Here is an 18,066-nt window from a genome sequence, read left to right on the forward strand (position 1 = left end):
AACATGGGAAAGGAAATAGCCACCAAAGTCCAGGGAGTGCAGAGAGTCCCATACAGGATAAACCCAAGGAGAAACACACCAATACACATAGTAATCAAATTGGCAAAAATTAAAGACAAAGAAAAATTATTGAAAGCAGCAAGGGAAAAACAACAAATAACTTACAAGGGAACTACCGTAAGGTTAACAGGTTATTTCTCAGCAGAAACCCTACAAGCCAGAAGGGAGTGTCATGATATACTTAAAGTGATGAAAGGGAAGAACCTACAACCAAGATTACTCTACCCGGCAAGGATCTCCTTCAGATTTGATGGAGAAATCAAAAGCTTTACAGACAAGCAAAAACTAAGAGAATTCAGCACCACCAAACCAGCTCTACAACAAATGCTAAAGGAACTTCTCTAAGTGGGAAACACAAGAGAAGAAAAAGACCTACAAAAACAAACCCCAAACAATTAAGAAAATGGTCATAGGAACATACGTATCGATAATTACCTTAAACGTGAATGGATTATATGCTCCAACCAAAAGACACAGGCTTGCTGAATGGATACAAAAACAAGACCCATATATATGCTGTCTACAAGAGACCCACTTCAGGCCTAGGGACACATACAGACTGAAAGTGAGGGGATGGAAAAAGATATTCCATGCAAATGGAAATCAAAAGAAAGCTGGAGTGGCAATACTCATATCAGATAAAATAGACATTAAAATAAAGACTGTTACAAGAGACAAGGAAGGGGCTTCCTTGGTGGCGCAGTGGTTGGGAATCTGCCTGCCAATGCAGCGGACACGGTTTCGAGCCCTGGTCTGGGAAGATCCCACATACTGCAGAGCAACTAGGCTCCTGCGTCACAACTGGTGAGCCTGCGCTCTGGAGCCCGCGAGCCACAAATACTGAGCCCACATGCCACGACTACTGAAGTCTGCACGCCTAGAGCCCATGCTCTGCAACAGGAGAGCCCACGGCAATGAGAGGCCCGCGCACTGCAACGGGAAGTGGCCCTCGCTCGCTGCAACTAGAGAAAGCCCACACGCAGCAACAAAGACCCAACACAGCCTAAAATAAATAAATTAATTAAATATCATTAAAAAAAGAATAAACATAGTTATATTGTAGCACATAATCACAATCACCTACTGAAGCCAAGGTATACTCTTTAAAAAAAAAGAGAGACAAGGAAGGGCACTACATAATGATCAAGGGATCAATCTAAGAAGAAGATATAACAATTATAAATATATATGCACCCAACATAGGAGCACCTCAATACATAAGGCAACTGCTAACAGCTATAAAACAGGAAATTGACAGTAACACAATAATACTGGGGGACTTTAACAGCTCACTTACACCAATGGACAGATCATCCAAAATGAAAATAAATAAGGAAACAGAAGCTTTAAATGACACAAAACACCAGATAGATTTAATTGATATTTATAAGATATTCCATCCCAAAATAGCAGATTACACTTTCTTCTCAAGTGTGCACGGAACATTCTCCAGGATAGATCACATCTTCGGTCACAAATCAAGCCTCAGTAAATTTAAGAAAATTGAAATCATATCAAGCATCTTTTCTGACCACAATGCTATGAGATTAGAAATGAATTAAAGGGAAAAAAATGTAAAAAACACAAACACATGGAGGCTAAACAATATGTTAGTAAATAACCAAGAGATCACTGAAGAAATCAAAGAGGAAATAAAAAAATACCTAGAGACAAATGACAATGAAAACACGACGATCCAAAACCTATGGGATGCAGCAAAAGCAGTTCTAAGAGGGAAGTTTATAGCTATACAAGCCTACCTCAAGAAACAAGAAAAATCTCAAATAAACAATCTAACCTTACACCTAAAGGAACTAGAGAAAGAAGAACAATCAAAACCCAAAGTTAGCAGAAGGAAAGAAATCATAAAGATCAGAGCAGAAATAAATGAAATAGAAACAAAGAAAACAATAGCAAAGATGAATAAAACTAAAAGCTGGTTCTTTGAGAAGATAAACAAAATTAATAAACCATTAGCCAGACGCATCAAGAAAAAGAGGGAAAGGACTTAAATCAATAAAATTAGAAATGAAAAAGGGCAAGTTACAACAGACACCACAGAAATACAAAGCATCCTAAGAGACTACTACATTCAACTCTATGCCAATAAAATAGACAACCTGGAAGAAATGGACAAATTCTTAGAAAGATATAACCTTCCAAGACTGAACCAGGAAGAAATAGAAAATATGAGCAGACAAATCACAAGTAATGAAATTGAAACTGTGATTAAAAATCTTCCAACAAACAGAAGTCCAGGACCAGATGGCTTCACAGGTGAATTCTATCAAGCATTTAGAGAAGAGCTAACACCCATCCTTCTCACACTCTTCCAAAAAATTGCAGAGGAAGAAACACTCCGAAACTCATTCTATGAGGCCACCATCACCCTGATACCTAAAGCAGATAAAGATACTACAAAAAAAGAAAATTACAGACCGATATCACTGAGGAATATAGATGCAAAAATCCTCAACAAAATACTAGCAAACAGAATCCAACAACACATTAAAAGAATCACACACCATGAATAAGTGGGATTTATCCCAGGGATGCAAGGATTCTTCAATATACACAAATCAATCAATGTGATACACCATATTAACAAATTGAAGAAGAAAAACCATATGATCATCTCAATAGATGCAGAAAAAGCTTTTTTTTTTTTTTTGCGTTATGCGGGCCTCTCACTGTTGTGGCCTCTCTCATTGCGGAGCACAGGGTCCGGACGCGCAGGCTCAGCGGCCATGGCTCACGGGCCCAGCCTCTCTGCAGCATGTGGGATCTTCCTGGACCAGGGCACGAACCCGTGTCCCCTGCATTGGCAGGCAGACTCTCAACCACTGCGCTACCAGGGAAGCCCAGAAAAAGCTTTTGAAAAAACTCAACACCCATTTATGATAAAAACTCTCCAGAAACTGTGCATAGAGGGAACCTACCTCAACATAATAAAGACCATATATGACAACCCACAGCAAACATTCTCAATGGTGAAAAACTGAAAGCACTTCCTCTAAGATCAGGAACAAGACATGGATGTCCCCTCACACCACTCTTATTCAACATAGTTTTGGAAGTCCTAGCCGTGGCAATCAGAGAAGAAAAATAAATAAAAGGAATACAAATTGGAAAAGAAGAAGTAAAACTGTCACTGTTTGCAGATGACATGATACTATACATAGAGAAGCCTAAAGATGCCACCAGAAAATGACTAGAGCTAATCAATGAAATTGGTAAAGTTGCAGGATAGAAAATTAATGCACAGAAATCTCTTGCATTTCTATACACTAATGATGAAAAATCTGAAAGAGAAATTAAGGAAACACTTCCATTTACCATTGCAACAAAAAGAATAAAATACCTAGGAATAAACCTACCTAGGGAAAAAAAAGGCCTGTATGCAGAAAACTATAAGACACTGATGAAAGAAATTAAAAATGATATCAACAGATGGAGAGATATACCATATTCTTGGATTGGAAGAATCAATATTGTGAAAATGACTATACTACCCAAAGCAATCTACAGATTCAATGCAATCCCTATCAAATTACCAATGGCATTTTTTATGGGACTAGAACAAAAAAGCTTAAAATTTGTATGGAGATAAAAAAGACCCCGAATAGCCAAAGCAGTCTTGAGGGAAAAAAACGGAGCTGGAGGAATCAGCCTCCCTGACTTCAGACTATACTACAAAGCTACAGTAATCAAGACAATATGGTACTGGCACAAAAACAGAAACACAGATTAATGGAACAAGATAGAAAGCCCAGAGATAAACCCACGCACCTATGGTCAACTAATCTATGACAAAGGAGGCAAGGATACACAATGGAGAAAAGACAGTCTCTTCAATAAGTGGTGCTGGGAAAACTGGACAGCTACATGTAAAAGAATGAAATTATAACACTCCCTAACACCATATACAAAAATAAACTCAAAATGGATTAGAGACCTAAATGTAAGACCGGACACTATAAAACTCTTAGAGGAAAACATAGGAAGAACACTCTTTGACATAAATCACAGCAAGATCTTTTTTGATCCACCTCCTAGAATAATGGAAATAAAAACAAAAATAAACAACTGGGACCTAATGAAACTTCAAAGCTTTTGCACAGCAAAGGAAACCATAAACAAGACGAAAAGACAACCCTCAGAATGGGAGAAAATATTTGCAAATGAATCAGTGGACAAAGGATTAATCTCCAAAATATTTGAAGAGCTCATGCAGCTCAATATTTTTTGTTTGTTTATTTGTTTGTTTTTTATGGTACGTGGGCCTCTCACTGTTGTGGCCTCTCCCATTGCGGAGCACAGGCTCCGGACACGCCGGCTCAGCGTCCATGGCTCACGGGCCCAGCCGCTCCGTGGCATGTGGGATCTTCCTGGACCAGGGCACAAACCCGTGTCCCCTGCATCAGCAGGCAGACTCTCAACCACTGCGCCACCAGGGAAGCCCCAATGCAGCTCAATATTAAAAAAACAAACAACTGAATCCAAAAATGGGCAGAAGACCTAAATAGACATTTCTCCAAAGAAAACATACAGACGGCCAAGAAGCACATGAGAAGCTGCTCAACATCACTAATTATTAGAGAAATGCAAATCAAAACTAGAGTGAGGTATCACCTCACACCAGTTAGAATGGGCATCATCAGAAAGTCTACAAACAACAAATGCTGAAGAGGGTGTGGAGAAAAGGAAACCCTTTTGTACTGTTGGTGGGAATGTAAATTGATACAGCCACTATGGAGAACAGTATGGAGGTTCCTTAAAAAACTAAAAATAGAATTACCATATGATCCAGCAATCCCACTACTGGGCATATACCCAGAGAAAACCATAATTCAAAAAGACACATGCACCCTAATGTTCATTGCAGCACTATTTACAATAGCCAGGTCATGGAAGCAGCCTAAATGCCCATTGACAGACGAATGGATAAAGAAGACATGGTACATATATACAATAGAATATTAGCCATAAAAAGGAACGAAACTGGGTCATTTGTTGAGACGTGGATGGATCTAGAGACTGTCATACAGAGTGAAGTAAGTCAGAAAGAGAAAAACAAATATCGTATATTAACGTGTATATGTGGAAACTAGAAAAATGGTACAGATGAACCAGTTTGCAGGGCAGAAACTGAGACACAGATGTAGAGAACAAACGTATGGACACCAAGGGGGGAAAGCGGCGGGGGGGGCGGTTTGGGGTGGTGGTGTGATCAATTGTGCGATTGGGATTGACGTGTATACACTGATGTGTATAAAACTGATGACTAGGGCTTCCCTGGTGGCGCAGTGGTTGAAGAGTCCGCCTGCTGATGCAGGGGACATCGGTTCGTGCCCTGGTCCGGGAAGATCCCACGTGCCGCGGAGCGGCTGGGCCCGTGAGCCATGGCTGCTGAGCCTGCACGTCTCGAGCCTGTGCTCCGCAACGGGAGAGGCCACAACAGTGAGAGGCCCGCGTACCGCAAAAACAAAACAAAACAAAACAAAACTGATGACTAATAAGAACCTGCTGTATAAAATAATAAATAAAATAAAATTTAAAAATTAAAATAAAGTTTCTTCACATTGAGTTATATTCCTTGCTGCCAAATTTGTAACAGATATAACAAGATTTTATTTAGCTTATATTAAACCTAGGCACAATAAAAGTATCATACTTAATGTTGATGACTAAAAAAAACAAAAAACAAAGAAACAATACCATATCACTTCATGGGTAGTGCAAGTATCTTATAACAACAAAATATTTCTAATTCCTCTTTCCTATCCCTGTATCACTGCTATCATTCAGTTAACTTATCTCTAAGCTATAATCATTGAGTATCTTGTTGCTTTATTATCTTGAATGAACTGTTATCTATTAAATCAATTAAGAACAAAAAATTTAAGGTTTTCATTTTACCTTCACTTATTTCTTCTCTAATGGAGATCTCTTTATGTAGATCCAAGTTTCTGACCTATGTTGCTTTCCCTCTTTCTGAAGAACTTCTATTAACTCTTTTTTGTTTGTTTTTGGCTGTGTGAGATCTTAGTTCCCTGACCAGGGATGGAACCCATGTCCCCTACAATGGAAACACGTAGTCTTAACTACTGGACCGCCAGGGAAGTTCCAATTAACATTTCTTGCAAGGCAGGTCTACTGTCCACAAATTCCTTCAAGTTTTGTTTGTTTGAGGAAGTCTCTATTTATCCTTCATTTTTGAAGGATAGTTTCACAGAATTATGAAAATATAATATAGAATTCTAGGTTGGTGTTTATTTTCTCTCAATACGTTAAATATTTCACTTCACTCTCTTCTCACTTACATAGTTTCTGAGGAGTAGTTGGGTATAATTCTTATCTTTGCTTCTCTATAGGTAAGAAGTCCCCCTTCCCCCAGTTTTTTCAAGATTTTTCTTTATCTTTGATATTCTGCAGTTTGATTATGATATAACAAAGTATAGTTTTTGTTTCTTTTGTTTTTGTTTTCAGCATTTATTCTGCTTGCTGTTCTCTGAACTTCCTGGATCTGTGGTTTGGTGTCTGACATTAATTTGGGGGAAATTCTCATTCATTAATGTTTGAAATATTACTTCTGTTCTTTTCTGTCTTTCTTTTCCTTCTGGTATTCCTGTTACACCTATATTATACTTTTGGTTGTTATCCCACAGTTCTTGGATAGTCTATTTCATTTTTTTCAGTCTTTTCTCTCTTCTCTTTCCAGTTTTGGAAGCTTCTATTGACATATCCTCAAGCTCAGAGATTCTTTCCTCAGCTGTGTCCAGTCTACTAATGACCCATCAAAGGGATTCTTCATTCTGCTACAGCGTTTTGGATCTCTAGTATTTCCTTTTGACTCTTTCTTAGAATTTCCACCTGTCTGCTTACCTTACGCATGTGTTCTCTTATGTCATCTACTTTTTCCGTTAGAGTTCTTAGCATATTAGTCATAGTTATTTTAAATTCATGATTTGATAATTCCAGCATCCCTGCCATATCTGACTCTGGTTCTGATGCTTGCTTTGTCTCTTCAAATTGCATTTTTTTGTCTTGTAATATGCATTGTAATTTTTTTGTTGTTGAAAACCAGACATAATGTACTGGGTGAAAGTAACTCTGGTGAATAGTCTTTTAGGAATGTGGTGGTAAGGTGTCAGAGTAGGAGAAGCATTCTGTAGTCCTATGATTTGGTCTCAGTCTTTCAATGAGCCTGTGCTCCTGGGCTGTGAAGTTTACAAATGCCTCTTAGTACCCACCCACCCCCACCCCCCCAATGACTGAAGTTAGGTATTTTCCTTCTCCCAGTGTTAAACACTGATAAAATCTCAGTAGGTTAGGCTCTGGTAAAATAGTTTTTCTTGAGGGCAGGCCTTGTTAAGAAGAAAAGAATGCTTTGGCATATGTCAAAATGGTTACTTTTCCACTCCCCCTGATGGGAGCCCAAGGAGATTTTCCCTGATATTCAGGGGGATTCATAGACACTTAACCTGGTTGAGCTCCTGTGGATTAAATTCACAGAAGTGAGGGCCCCCTCTGGAGTTTTTAATTTTCGGACTTATCCACACTGAGCAACTAGCAATTTGTAAATTACAGTTCAGACTTTCCTACCCTGGTACTGGTTCCTGAGGAGGTTTCTGCTTGTGGGTTTCTGCTACAGTAAGTTGTGATTATTTGTATCCACTTTTCTGTCTCTCCAATTTTGGGGGCTGTGGTTTGCCCTGTGACCTTGCTTCTTTGACAGATCTAAGAAAAGTTGCTGATATTCCAGTGTTTTTTTCTTTCTTTCTTATTCTTAGAATGGAGTGTTGATTTCTAAGCTCCCTACATGCCAGACTGGAATCACTGTGATTTTCATTTTCATTTTCCTAATTATTAGTGTGTTGAGCATCTATTCATGTGCTTGTGCACCATTTGTATATCATCTCTGAAAAAATGTCTGTTCAAGTCCTTTGCCTATTAAAAAATTGGATTATTTGGGTTTTTGTTGTTAAATTGTAGGAGTATATATATTCTATATATTTTATATAGATTTGTAAATATTTTATCCCATTCCATAAGTTTCTTTTTCACTCTGTGGATTGTGTCTTTTGATGTACAGAAGTTTTGATTTTCATATAGTCTCATTTATCTATTTTTTCTTTTATTGTCTTGTCACATCCAAGAAATCATTGCCAAATTCAAAGTCATGAAGATTTTCCCCAATGTATGCCTCTAGGAGTTTTACAGTATTAGATTGTATATTTGGGCCTTTGATTTGATCCATTTTGAGTTAATTTTTGTATATGGTGTAAGGTAAGGGTCCAACTTTATTCTTTTGCATGTGGATATCCAATTTTCCCAGCACCATTTGTTAAAGACTATCTTTCCTCCAGTGAATAGTCTTGACACCCTAGCTGAAATTCATTTAACCATATGTGCAAGAGTTTATTTCTGAGCTCTCTATTCTATTCCATTGGTCTATATGTCTGTGTTTATGCCAGTACCACATTGTTTAGCTTTGTAGTAAGGTGTTTTTTGTTTTGTTTTGTTTTGCTTTTTGCAGGTGGCATCAGCCTTTATTGTGGGGTCTTCACAGTAGGTGCCGGGCCCCTCCTGCTGAGGGAAGGCTGAGACTCCAGCCTGGACCGACCATCCAGTCTCCAATGAGCCCATCCTCCTCTGCGCACGGGATCTGGGTCCTGTGGGGTAACTCCGCCTCCATCACCCCCTCCCACGTGCTCGGGTGCGTTGCCAGTCAGGAAGCAGGAGCCAGGGCGGGTGGCGGGTCACCTGGTGCAGCAGGCCTGGGGCTCGGGCCCTGGCCCGGCAGCTGCAGAGCCCCAGGTGGAGGCAAGGGCTGTGGCCCCGGCCATGCCACCCTCAGGCTCTGGGTCCAGGCTCTCGTAGATGGTGGGCAGCGAGGTGCGCTGGCTTAGCCTACGGCTAAGGCCAACCAGCAGGGGCTGGGACAGGGAGGCCACATCCACGTTGTTGCCCAGGCCCACCCGGGCCAGCACCGGGAACTTGGTGGTGTCCTTGATCGCCTCAGTGAGCTCACGGGCGGCAGCCGGTTGCTGTTGAGCAGAAGCTGGGTGAGGCGGGGCAGCGTCCAGAGGCTGGGCAGCAGCCGGTGCAGCAGCTCATCACTCAGCCCCGTGAAGCTCAGGTCCAGCACTGCCAGCCTGGCGCCCTGGCTGCCCAGGTAGCGCATGATATGCTGCACGTCCCGCACCGACAGTGGTATCCCCGATAGGTTCACGGTCTACCCCGCCGGCAGAGTCTTCTGGAGGTTGCTCTTGAGGCAGCTCTGGGTCTTCCTTCGGGGCAGGCTGGACCCCTGCCGCCGCTTGGAGTGAGGGGTGAGGTGGTAGATGAGCTGCCGGCAGGTCTTGTCTGAGGACTTCCAGAGCTCACAGTCCTGCGGGGGCAGCGCGACTTGGGGCACTGCAGGTCCCGGGCCAGGTTCACAAGCAGGTCGTGGGAGATGGGGTCCACCAGATTGAGGAAGGCCACATTCCTGTAGAGGATGTCTGTGAGGAGGGTCCCTTCGAGGCCCAGGTCCTGGCGCAGGAGGCGCAGCAGCTGCCGGGGGTGCTTCGGCCGCCGCTCGCGGAGCGTCGACTGGATCTCGCGGAGCCAGCGCACCCGGCGCTCATAGGGCGCCGGCCCGCACCCCGCCTCCGCCCCAGCCTCCGAGCCCGCTTCGGGCCCGGGCCGCCGGCCCAGCCGCGCCCCCATGGCCGCCGCGCGGCGGGCGCCGAGCCGGCCTGTAGTAAGTTTTGAAACCAGAAAGAGTGAGTCCTCCAACTTGTTCTTCTTTTTCAAAATTGTTTTGTCTTTTTGGAAGTTCCCTTGAACTTCCATATGAACTTTAGGATGGATTTTTCTACCGTGCATAAAATGCCATTGGGATTTTGATGGAGATTGGGTTAAAAATGTAGATCACTGAGTATTGTGGAAATCTTAATACTGTTTTCTAATCTATGAACACGGGTTGTCTCTCCATTTATCTATGTTTTCTTTCATTTATTTCAGCAATGTTTTGTAGTTTTCAGTGTGGAAATCTTTTACCCCCTTGAATAAGCTAATTCCTAGGTATTTTATTCTTTTTGATGTTATTGTAAATGGAATTGTTTATTAATTTCCTTTTGCGGTTGGTCATTGTTAGTGTATAGAGATGCAACTAATTTTTTAGTGTTGATTTTATACCTTGCAATTTTGCTGATTTCATTTATTAGTTCTAAGAGGTCCCCCCCACTCCCCGCTTTGGTGTGTGTGTGGAGTTTTCTACATATAGTATAATGTCATCTGTGAATGGAGATAATTTTACTTTCTCTTTCCCAATTGGGATGCCTTTTATTTCTTTTTCTTGATTGACTGCTCTGGTTAGAACTTCCAATTATATGTTGAATAGAAGTGGCAAAACCAGGTATCCTTGTCTTATTCCTCATCTTAGAGGAAAAGTCTCTCACCACTGAATAGGATGTTAGCTGTGGGTTTTTCATATATGACTTTTATTATGTTGAGAGAGTTTCTTTCTATTCCTAGTTTCTATAGTGTTTTTATCATGAGAGGGTGTTGAATTTTGTCAAATGCTTTTTCTGCAACAATTGAGATGATCATGTGTTTTTCCCCTTCATTTTATTAATATGTGTTCTACATTGATTGATTTTCATATGTTGAGCTATCCTTTATTCCAGGAATAAATCCCACTTGGCCATCGTGTGTAATCTTTTAATATGCAGCTGAATTCAGTTTGCTAGTATAGGCATACCTCGTTTTACTGTGCTTCGTTTTATTGTGCTTCGCAGATATTGTGCTTTTTACAAATAGAAGGTTTGTGGCAACCCTACATCAAGCAAGTCTGTTGGCCCCATTTTTCCAACAGCATTTGCTCACTTCATGTCTCTGTGTCACATTTTGGTAATTCTCACAATATTTCAAAAATTTCATTATTATTATATTTGTTATGGTGATCTATAGGAGTGGTTTTGGTTTTTTTTTTCTGGCTGCTCTGCGCAGCTTGTGGGATCTTAGTTCCCCAACCAGGGATTGAACCTGGGCCCCAGAAGTAAAAGTCCTGAGTCCTAACCACTGGACCGCCAGGGAATTCCCGATGATGAGTGATCTTTGATGTTTTACTACTACAACCAGCTGAAGGCTTGGATGATGATTAGCATTGTTTAGCAATGACATATTTTAAAATTAAGTTGTGTACAATGTTTTTTTAGACATAATGCTATTGCATACTTAATAGACTACAGGATAGTATAAACATAACTTTTATATGTACCAAGACACCAAAAAATTTGTGTGACTCCATTTATTGTGACATTTGCTTTATTGTGGTGGTCTGGAACCAAACTTGCTTTATCTCTGGTTCTGCCTGTATATGTTGAGAACTTTTGCATTAATGTTCATAAGGGATATTGGTCTGTAGTTTTCTTTTCTTGTAGTATCTGTGCCTGGCTTTGATATAAAGGCAGTCTTGGCTTTATATTGTCATTCTACGCATTAGGAAGTAATCCCTCTTCTTCACTTTTTGGTGTTAGTTCTTCTTTAAATGTTTGGTAGAATTTTTCAGTAGAAGTTTTCAGTGAAGCCATCTGGCCTATCATCTTTATTTGTCAGGAGATTTTTGATTACTGATTCAATCTCTTTATTAGTTATGAGTCTATTCAGATTTTCTATTTCTTTGTAATTCTGTCTTGGTAGATCTTTGGTTTCTAAGATTTCATCTAGGTTATCTAGTTGTTGGTACAACTATTCATAGCATTCTCATAATTCTTTTGTTGATTATCAATAGCAATGTCCCCATTTTCATTTCTTTTTATTACTGAATAATATTTCATTATATGACAGTATCACAGTTCATTTACCCATTTGCCTATTAAAGTACATCTTATGTTCTTCCAAATTTGGGGCTATTATGAATAAAGCTGCTATAAACATCTATGTGTAAATTTCTGTGTGGACATAAGTTTTCAACTTATTTCAGTAAACACCAAGGAGCGTCATTGCTGAATGAAATGGTAAGAATACATTTAGTGTCTGTAAGATACTGCAAACTGTCTTCCAGTTAAATCACTTTTTAGGTAGATATAAAAACCATGGTTTTCCACCCTTTTTGGGTACTGTGACATTTGTTTATTAACTTTATTATATATATAAAGTTCAATAGAAGAAAGTTTTCACTTTCTGCATTTCTTTTCTAACTACCATAATTATTCATCATGATTGTTCTTGAAAATATTTTTCTTATGGAGGAGAGGGGTGTTAAAATATTATCTATTCCAGGTGTGAAATATGCTAGGTTCCTCACTGAAGGAATGAGATCTCCTTCAACTGCCTTCAAATATGTGTTCAAAAGTCATTTCCTCAAAAAAAAAAAAAAAAAAAAAAAAAAAAAAAAGTCATTTCCTCGTTCTGAGGCACACCCTATTTAGAAATTGCTTTCTCACAAATTTAGATAATATTCATGGTTTATATAAAAGTGAAGAATGTTAATAAAATATTCCAGGAAACAGTTTAAAGGATCCAAGACTTAATTTTTTTAAAATTGCTTTCTCATACCCCTGCCAACCCTCTAGCACTCTTGTTGCCCTTACTCTGGTCTACTTTTTATTTTTCAATCTTTCTTATCACTTCCAAGCTCTCATGTAATGTATTTATTTTTTATGCTCATTGTCTATTTGTACTACTGGAAGGTAAACCCATGAGGACAGGGATTTTTGTTTGGTTCCATGATCCTTCCCAAGTGCCCAGAAGTGTCTGGCACATGATATATGCCCCATAAATGTTTGTTAAAAGAATGACTTCATGAATCTCCCTGGGTGGATTGCACAGTGGTTGCAACCTAAGGATATGGCCTGACAGACCTTTCAGAGTGAGGTGTCAAACAGCTCCATTATTCCATTATTGGTTGGTCCTCCACACTCTTCCCCTGATCTTTGAGGAGTCAGATTCTGTTTGGCGAACTGTCTTCTTGGAATGTGCTGGAGGTGGCTTTACCTGTCAGATCTCTTTGGTGGATCACCTTGATTTTTCCTATCCCACTGTCAGCCTGCACATCGTACACATGTAGGATTCTCAGTTTCCGATAGAATGGGACAGCCTGTCTACCAGTCAGCCATTTGGAGCTTACTGGAATAGCAGGAGGCCACAGCTATGCAGGGCTCACGGAAGGAATTCCTCCTTCAGGACTTGTCAGACCACAAGGGACATTTTGGATCTCAAGACATCAACTCCTTTTGGAGCTTGGCATTAGGTCCTCCATCTCAGGAAGGAGACTCAAAACAAGGCCTGGCCCAAAGCCAGTCCCCTCTCCCATACTTCAGTTCTGCTCCCAGGATGGGGAACAATATCATTCTTCCTTCCTCCTACAGCATTTACATCAAAGTGTTCACCTTCCTGGGACCCTTGCTTGCCTTCACATCAACTTGGCCCCTAGCAAGGGAGGACACCCAATTAAGCAAATGAAAGTTCCCTTCTTCAGATTGATCCCACTTGTTTTCAGAGTGAACTGTGTGTCATGCTATGTTAAGACAGCTCATGTGTCCAATTGCTGATGTCCACTCAGTGACACTGCCATGCCTAAGATGTTACAACTTCAGTCCAAGTAAAATGGATCAGCTCTACAGCACAGGGATTGGTGGCTGCAAATTTTCTCTGGCACCTTTTGCATAGTAGTGTGGGTTTCTTCCATGGACTTGGGCTGGCTTGATCTCAGGATGGGTTTTCAGGGTACACTTGATATTGTGAAATAAAATTCATATTTTATGGCAAGACAAGAAAAATTTAAACATAAAAATTTTATCTGCCCTTCGGCCTACTCTGTGCATTGTGTATCTGCATTATACATCAACCAAAGCTTCCCCATTGGCAGCAATACCTGCTCAACAGTGAAGAACAATATTCTCCTAGCATCAACAAGACAACTCCTTAAAGATGACATTCCTTCCTGATCTTGTAAGGGGCCACGATGATGCTTTGATCTGGACTGTGTAAACTGTCATTTAATGTACAGCCCTCTGTCTCAAAAAACTTATATAATTCTGCCTTGACTTCTAACAGGAGGAATAGTTCTCAGAGCTTTCTGATATGTTTTTCCTGGATTATAATCGTCAATTTAGCTTGAATTAAATTTTCCATTTTTTTCTTAGATTGACTGATTGATTAATTTTTTTGTTGACAATATGACCTGATGAGGTTAAAACCCCAGGTGTGGTACTGTTCCTCTTTTCTGCCTTCAAATGTATTGCTTTCTAAGATGGGACTGTGTGTGTGTGTGTGTGTGTGTGTGTGTGTGTGTGTGTGGTGTTTGTTCCCCTACCAGTGAAGAAAACCTTATTTTCTTTAGTAATGTACCTGATAAGGAAGCTCGCCTTGCCAAGGAAGCGTTAATTTTCTTGCAGATGACAAAACTGTCTCCCTGGAGGAAAGAATATTCTTCCTGGCAACATAATATTGCCCTTTAGGAAGCCATAGCCCTAGAACCATCACATAAGGAGTGTTTGACACTTCCTGGGCCTGGCTCATCTATAGAACTGGCTTCACCAGGGATCTTAGGTCTCCCATGAAGTTACTTCTAGCTCCCACTTGATTTTCTTTGATTTAAAAAGATCATTCAGATGATAGAGTGTCTGTGTGTTTCCAGTTTGTCCCATTGCAAAAGAATGCCATTTATTCATTCAGTAGGCCTTTGTTACCACTCCCTCCATGTCACAGCTTAGCTTGGTGATGGGTAAACATTTAGAAGAAAAAGTTACTGTTCTTGGCTGAGGAGCTCCTGATCTAGAAAAGGGAGCACAGAGTGACAAGGCCATTGAGTGCAATGTGATAGGGGCTGACATTAGGGACGCACGGTGGTGTGGGAGCCCAGAGGCTCTGGGAAGGTTTTATAAGGGAGAGAACTTTGAGGTGAGCCTTCAAGGGTGTGTAGGACTTTGTTATGCTGGGGGCGGTGGGGGGGGGCGCGTGGCGGGATAACTCTGCAGTCAGAGGGAATCACCAGTGAAAAGTTCAAAGTGTGAAAGTGTATTTGATGTTCTTTGAATAATACAGTGAGAAACCCCATGAGGTTTGAGTGTGGAGATGAGAGTGGCTTTGAATGAGAGGTGTGTACTTTCTTCTATTGTTTATGGTGAGCAGCTGAGGGCTGTGAGTCTAGCTGGCAGGTAGAATGAGAGTACAGGGCTCAATCTGTATTGGGAGGTGTTGTGGTAGAATTGATCCTGGCCCAGTTTCTTGCTGCCATTTCACCAGGGAATGCAAACTCAACGTCCAGAGGCTTGGGCTCTTATTCTTTTTGAGCTCCAATCTCCCCATCAACTGTGACAGGCACTTATATTTGAAAGTTAACAGTGATGTCTGTTTGCTTACTTGCATAACATTTTGCAAAGAAACAGTAACTACCATCTGCCAGGTGACTTTTTTTTTTTTTAAAGATGTTGGGGGTAGGAGTTTAGTAATTTATTTATTTATTTTTGCTGTGTTGGGTCTTTGTTTCTGTGCGAGGGCTTTCTCTAGTTGTGGCAAGTGGGGGCCAGTCTTCATTGTGTTGCGCGGGCCCCTTACTATCGTGGCCTCTCGTTGCGGAGCACAGGCTCCAGACGTGCAGGCTCAGTAGTTGTGGCTCACAGGCCTAGTTGCTCCGCAGCACGTGGGATCCTCCCAGACCAGGGCTCGAACCCGTGTCCCCTGCATTAGCAGGCAGATTCTCAACCACTGCGCCACCAGGGAAACCCAGGTGACTTTTTTTTCAGTTAGAATTTTGGGACAAAAAAATATGCATGGAATATCTGCATACGTGTATGTAAAAAATCAAACAATCTTTATTCTGAAATATAACATCCATAGAGAAAATGTATATTTACAGTTGAAAGACGAAATAATAAAGTGAATAGCTGCATACTCATCTCTCAGGTTGGGAAACAGACTGTTACCAGAACCATAACTAATCTTCTATTTGTCCCTCCCCCACAAACCACTCAATGTCCCTAAACTCCCCCAGATAACCACTAGCCTCACTTATGTATGTCTTCTTTGCTTTTCTTTGTGGTTTTACTTCTATGTATGTACTCCTAAAGAATGCACTGTATAGCTTTGAAAACCCGAGTAGTAAACCCATCTGTGTAAGGAAAGGGCAGTATGGCCACTGTTAGATGAAGCTCCAGAGGATACACTGAACAGAGGTTCTGAGGCATACCTCAGAACTTCCCTCTCAGGGAAGGTGGTGGGCAAGATCGTGAGTGAGTCTTGGAGGGTCTCATCACAGTTGGGAAATCCCACAGGGTTCCGGAGTTTCCAGGTGCTGCACATCTGGCAGCATTATGATAGGAGGAAGGGGCTATTTCTATGTGGTGGGCTGAGCGTTCTCAGCTGATGCAGGCAGCAGGGCATGGAACAGAGCAGGAACTTTTCTTGTATAACCAGGTACAGATGAAAATCAGGACCAGGCTCAGTAGGCCGTGTGTCTTCTGGTTATAAAGATGGTGCAATGAAAGTCAGCACCAAGCGATTCTCCTTCAACGTTCTCCTGGGGATTTTCATCACTTCTTTCCATGTTGGGTCTTCTGGTTCTTCTAACCCATCTCTTCCCCTTTCTTGTTTATCTCTTTTGTTTTTGTGGAGAACATCGCAGTAACCTTTCAAGAAAAGATGCTTGGGAGGTCAATTTTTAGACTTTCCATGCCTGAAAATATCCTTATTCAACCTTCCCCCTTGGATATGAAATTCTAGGATGGGAATAATTTTCTTTCAATATTTTGAAATGATTACTCCTTTGTCTTCTTCCCTCCAGAGTTGTTGTTGATAAATCTAAAGCCATTGTGATTCTTGATGTTTTTGTGTGTGACTTGGTTTTTTCCTCTTTTCAAGTTTTTGGAATCTTCTATTTGTCCCCAGTGTTCTGGAATTTCACAGTAACTTTTCTTGGTGTGGGTCTGTAGGTTTTTGAAGCTTTCTTCCAACCTTCAAGTCAAGATCTTCAGTTCTGGCAATATTTCTAAAATTATTATTATTTTTTGTGGTTATTGATTATCTTCTCCCCTCCATTTTCTCATTTAGATGGTTGAGCTCCTGGGGAGTTTCTCTCATTTTTCTCATCTTTCCCAGCCCTTTTTTTTTTTGCCCTCCTTATTGAGAGAGTTCCTCAAATTATTTTCCAACTTTTACATTGCATATTTTCCATTTATGCTTTCAGATTTTGAATTTCCAAGACCTTTTTTTCTTTTTCTGAATCTTCATTCCTTCCTTCCTTTTCCCCTCCATCCCTCTCTCCCTCTTTTCCTTCTATCCTCCTTTCTTTTTTAAAAAATAGCATTGTTGGTCTTCCCTGGTGGCGCAGTGGTTGAGAGTCTGCCTGCCGATGCATGGGACACGGGTTCGTGCCCTGGTCCGGGAAGATCCCACATGCCACGGAGCGGCTGGGCCCGTGAGCCATGGCCGCTGAGCCTGCGCGTCCGAAGCCTGTGCTCCGCAACGGGAGAGGTCACAACAGTGAGAGGCCCGCGTACAGCCAAAAACAAGAAAAAAAATAGCATTGTTATTGTTTTAAGGATATATATTTTTTTAAGCATGACATTTAAAAATTTTTATTTAGTTAGTTATTTTTGGCTGTATTGGGTCTTCGTTGCTGTGCACGGGCTTTCTCTAGTTGCGGTGAGAAGGGGCCACTCTTCGTTGCAGTGCGAGGGCTTCTCATTGCGGTGGCTTCTCTTGTTGCGGAGCACGGGCTCTAGACGTGTGGGTTTCAATAGTTGTGGCTCGCGGGCTCTAGAGTGCAGGCTCAGTAATTGCGGTGCACGGGCTCAGTTGCCCCCTGGCATGTGGGATCCTCCCGGACGAGGGCTTGAACCCACGTCCCCTGCATTGGTAGGGGGATTCTTAACCACTGCGCCACCAGGGAAGTCCCAAGAATATTTAATTTTTTAAAGATTTCAATGATAGTTTTTTAAAAATCTTAATTAAAAATTTACATACAGTAGTATTCACTATTTTTGGTGTATAATTTGAAGAGTTTTAACCCAT

The 18,066-nt window shown here is 41.1% G+C and overlaps 1 non-coding gene and 1 pseudogene across 1 annotated transcript; both read right to left on the reverse strand.

The window, feature by feature from the left end:
- Positions 1 to 8,653: 8,653 nt before the first annotated feature.
- LOC111169849 (leucine-rich repeat-containing protein 75B pseudogene) lies at positions 8,654 to 9,789 on the reverse strand (annotated as a pseudogene).
- Positions 9,790 to 11,073: 1,284 nt separating this feature from the next.
- TRNAK-UUU (transfer RNA lysine (anticodon UUU)) lies at positions 11,074 to 11,145 on the reverse strand. The gene has a single exon. It is a non-coding gene; the product is annotated as a tRNA-Lys (tRNA).
- Positions 11,146 to 18,066: the final 6,921 nt, after the last annotated feature.

This window comes from Delphinapterus leucas, chromosome 3 (assembly GCF_059928025.1).
Source record: "Delphinapterus leucas isolate spDelLeu-1000000601 "Yukka" chromosome 3, BTC_Dleu_Yukka2, whole genome shotgun sequence".
Lineage (NCBI taxonomy): Eukaryota > Metazoa > Chordata > Mammalia > Artiodactyla > Monodontidae > Delphinapterus > Delphinapterus leucas.